Here is a 5,446-nt window from a genome sequence, read left to right on the forward strand (position 1 = left end):
TAAATTTTTTAACCAAGACGGATTAGACGATTTTATACGTGACCTTGATCATCTAAAAGATAAAGCTGAGCTTTGCGCTTCAAGACTCAAAGAGAGGAAACTATTGTTACCTGGCACTAGAGTAACTGTTTACAGAAATAGAGAAAAAAAGTTTATCAAGTACTTTTCAATGGACAGTGAGATTGTGTATTGTAATGATATCGAAGGACTCCTTAATTTATATAAAATAAACTTATATACGTCAGAGGATTAGCGTCTTTTCATAGATTCATCTACAGAAAGTCTGAAAGCAGTACTATTACATAATGGAAATAAGTTCGCTGCAATTCCAGTAGGTCACTCAACTACACTGAAAGAATCTTATGATACTTTCTAATTACTCCTGATAAAAATAAAATACAATGTCCATCATTAGCTTATTCGTGGTGACTTCAAAATGATAAATCTTATAATAGGTTTACAATCAGGAAATATTAAATACCCTTGTTTTCTTTGCTTTTGGGACAGTCGTGCAAGGGATGAACATTGGATAACGGAGAAATGGCCAGATAGATTAGAGTGGACAGTTGGTCAGTATAATCTTGTTTATGAAAGTCTTGTTGACAGAAAAAAAGTATTATTGCCACCACTCCATATAAAACTAGGGTTAATGAAGCAATTTTTTGAAAGCCCTAAACACCGAAGGAGAAAGTTTCAATTATATCAGATCTACAATTCCGCATTTAAGTGATGACAAAGTTAAGGAAGGTATTCTTGTTGACGCTGATATAAGAAAACTTATCGAAGATGATGACTTTATCAAAACCATGACATCTATTGAAAATAATGCATGATTGAGTTTAAAAGATGTTGTACAGAAATTGTTAGGGAACAATCGAGATCCAAAGTTTAGAACTATTGTATATAGTATGTTAAATAATTTTAAAAGATTAGGTTCTTTGCTGGGTATGAAATTACATTTTCTCAAATCTCATTGAGATTAGTTCCCAGAAAGTGTTGGAGCATGCAGTGAAGAAATAGGCGAAGGCTTTCATCAAGACTTTCAACAAAAAGAGGAACATTATCAAGGTCGATGTAATGTAAGAATGATGGCCGACTATTGCTGGTCTTTGCAAAGAAATGATAATGGCCCTACTAGTCATAAACGAAAGTCTCTGCAACGATCGTTTGACATGAAGCACAAACGTTTCCATAAGAAAACAAGCAATTAGTTTCACCTTCATTGGACATACAATCGTAAATCTTGCCTTAACTGGCTGGACGATTCAAAGTCTTGCCTTGACTGACTGGGCGATTCAAAGTTTTGTCTTGACTGGCTGGGCGATACAAAGTCTTGCCTTTATTGGCTGGGCAATTCAAAGTCTTTCCTTGATTGGCTGGGAAATTGTAAGTCTTTCCTCGATTTTCTGGGAAATCTAATGTCTTGCCTCAATTGACTGGAAAATATTAAGTACTTCCTTGCTTAGCTGGACAATCACAAGTCTTGCCTTAACTGGCAGGGCAATCGTAAGTCTTGCCTTGCCGGGCTAGACGATTCAATGTCTTATCTTGACTGGTTGGACAATAAAAAGTCTTGCCTTTATTGGCTGGGAAATCCAAAGGCTTGCCATAATTGGCTGGGCAATCTAAAGTCTTGCCTTAATTGGCTGGAAAATATTGAGTCTTGCCTTAGTAAGCTGGAAAATCCTAAGTAAATTTACAATATTAAATGAATCATAATAGTAAAATTTTTTTTAAAGCCCTACCTGTTTTCCATATTCGCTATTCTAGGAGTTATAACAAAAAACTGAGCCAATCGAAAAGGAACCCCCGAAAACCCCTCAGATAACATTTTCAAGGGACAATGGCATACTTAGTATGCTTGTGGCTTGTTAGGGGTGGTTTCTACCCCTAGGAAACGGCTTCCGTAGAAATTAAAAGACACGGGTTCCATATTTTTTGTTGTTTTATCAATGTGCAAAGTTTGGTTCCAAACGACTGTACGCTTTTTTGTTGGTATTTTGTGCGGGATCCTTTATTCTTTTTTAAAGCCATAAATTGTGGCCGCCATATTGGATCTTCTAGGGGTTATAACAAAAAACTGACACCGGCAATAGAAAGGGCACCCTCGAAAACCCCTGAGATAATTTTTTGAAGAAAAAATATCGTACCGTCAGTAATAGAGAATGCGTTGTATAAATCTGAACACCTCAGCGTTAATGGGTTAAAACGCTAAAATATAAAATTTTAAATTACAATATTTTAGTGAAAAATTTCCCTATTAGCTTTGTGGTAGACATTATTCTTTTTCGGTTACATAACCTCAAAAACAGCTAAAAAACGCGTTTTTTCACTTTTGGTTAGGATATCTTGAAAATCTGACGTACAGGAGCAATTTTTAGTTCGGATTCGGATTCAGCGCATCAAAATTCTTCGGAAACGTTTGGTCTGCTTTCTGGCTTTTGACTTTTGTAAAATTGTGTCGGCCTGTGTTATTCATTTATGCCTAATAAATCAAGTTGTTTTATCCTCCAAGTCGATAAGATTAGTAGAAAAAAAAGAACTTAATGACACTACACAAGGCACTTATATCCATTTCAGGCTACCATAGGTACCTGCAGGTACAAACCGTCAATCTTCAGTCCTTTTTCATATCTTTTTTTATCGTATGTGTACCATTATTCTATTTACAATAAAAAATCCGTTGACGAAACTATTATCATGAGCTCAGTGTTGATCGCTACTATCTAGCGCTATCGATGCCATATTGGCTACTCTCAGCTGCTCTCTTGACTCCTCTTCTAAAATCGCCGAAATCCGTTGAAGTGTTTGCGCATCGCATTTCGCGTACGCCTTTCTGCCAGCTCAAATTGAATTTCAGAGCACGCGAATGAAAATCATCCCAAACTCAACATACCTGTCAGTTAATTATCATATTACTCGTATATCAGATACGAGACACTGCACATAAATTCCATTTCTGGTTGAAATTAAGTGACTTACTTAATTTAATGCAAAAATGAAATACATCTACATTTAAAATTCATCATCTTGTATTACTATGTGTCAATCATGTATAAACAAGACTGTCAAAATGTACTGTGCTCAAGCAAGAAATAACAAAAAGAAAAAGAAAAAACTGTACAAAACATATATTAAAAAATGTAGTTTGTTTAGGTAACAACGTAATGAATTCAAAAAACTAAAATATGTATGTACATGCATGTATATACATATTTTAGTTTTTTGAGCCGCAATTATGTTATCATGATTATAACATAATAGCGGCTCAAATTCCGTTTAAAAGGATGATTGATCTAAAAATAATCAACATAAAACCCTAACTGAAATATGTAATGACTTATAGCGTATCCGGTTATTCTGTCCTGGTGCATTCTGATCTGCACCGACGCAGATCGGAGTGAGAAGGAAGAAGTAAGAGGAAGTAAGACGGAGCGATCTGAGTGCTCTTTTATTACACAAGTGCAGGATAAACGAATGCGCTATTAAGACTCTCTCGGTACAATGGTTTTTTATGCGGGCGCACGGCAGCAACAATCGATCTGCTGTGTCAACAGGTTCGCCGAGTGCGTCAAGCTTAAAAAAAATATCGTGATCAAAAGAAACCTCAACAAAAAAACGTCGGTCTTTACGGCGGAATGTATCGCAGTAAAAGACGCACTTGCCCTAGCTCTTAACAACACCAATGTCTGCAACGTCGTTATATGTGACTCGTTCAGTGTTCTCTCATGCCTGCAAAATCCATTTTTCAATATTAATACAAATCCCTATCTGTACGATATTAAGCTCAAATACTTTGAATTTCAGCAGCGCAAACGTGAAATGGTGACATCCAAATATATTGGATTCCCTCTCACACAGCGATAATAGCTAACGAAGGTGCTGATACGCAAGCAAAACACGCGACAAGCGATAGGCCAACCGATTTAGATAAACTGCCGTTTGGAAACTGAAAAAGTAATTCAAACTTGGCATGACGACAAATACAATAATTTCATTCCTAAACAAGGACCTAACACAGGGGAAAACATGTTATGATATTTAATACAAAGACGTTGCAAGGCCGTGGTTCTATGAAAAAAAATCTCCCGCGCGATCTCATTGTTACAATCAACCGACTACGAGCGGATCATTACAATCTTAATGCCTCTCTCGTAAGAGTATCTATAATAAATGATCCCAGCTTTTCATGTTGATTCATCTATTACGATATTGATCAAAGATATTGTAGTTGTCCTTTATACTCTGATCAAACAGCGGTATTGATTAATCAGCCTTCTCAAATAAATTAGCAACCTCCATTCTGCATAGAAGTTCTATTAAAAGAGCCTAATATTGCAGCGTGCTGATTCATACTATCCTTAATATAAAATCTCTAAACGATATTGTCGATTTCGATTGTCACAACACTCGATTTCGTTGCTATATGCGTGTGACACGAGGCGTCAGTGGGTTAGACTGCATTGGAAAATATTGAAAAAATTGTCACGATTGCTCGTTCTTTGATAGCTACACATGTGCGACAAAGGCATCCGTGATCACCGTGAGTTAGACAGAAATGGAACGTTACACGTGTTTTCTTGAAGTTAATGATCCTAACGGAGCTATCTTGATTTGCGCTTCCTTGGGTTTGAGTGACGTTCATTGGCTGCATTGCGGTTCTGTAATTGATTTTTAAATACGCACGCGAACTAGAGCCAATGAGCGCCGCCCAGTTCAAGCATGCGCAAGTATTCTTGGATCACTGTTGGGAATAATCATGGACATAGGAAACAAGGGACTAGGCATGCCATTGCGGGGTTGATGCAATGAGGGGGGAGGTCCGCCACCTTTGGATGTCCCGCAACTAACATGGCAGCGCCCACATGCTTATATTTTCATGCGCAGTTTGTTAGCAAAAATGCTCGTGCGCATAATCAAATGGCGCATCGTAAGATGGCGGCTCATCCCACTCACGGAATTCTCCCCCCTCCCGTGGATTCAACCGCGCTCGCAAAGTTAGGATGGCATGCCTAGTCAGCCTAGTCCCGTGTTTCCTATGTCCACGGGAATAATAATCGAATCAAAATTCAAAGTCGATAATACGAATCAACGCTTCTCCTTTACCGCCACCTTCCTACCCGTACCATCGCAATACACGGTGCCTGCTTGTTATTTATGATCGCAATCTTATTTCAATTTAAACCTCTCTGCTTGTTATTTGTGAACGAATTTTCATTTCAATTTCGGAAAGGACATTTTAAAGCCTTCAAAGCATTTAAACGAGCTATCTGGACCATGAAATATATTTACCTGAGTGCCTGCGGAGAATTTCTCAGAGCTTCTCAGAACCATGATAATCTTTAGCATCTACTCTGAGATTTCTATCGATAGGGTTAGTATATTTTTAATTACAAGTTAATGTTTAAGCTATTACTTGTTATTAATATAAACATTAACATTTAGA

This window comes from Belonocnema kinseyi, chromosome 5 (genome assembly GCF_010883055.1).
Source record: "Belonocnema kinseyi isolate 2016_QV_RU_SX_M_011 chromosome 5, B_treatae_v1, whole genome shotgun sequence".
Classification (NCBI taxonomy): domain Eukaryota; kingdom Metazoa; phylum Arthropoda; class Insecta; order Hymenoptera; family Cynipidae; genus Belonocnema; species Belonocnema kinseyi.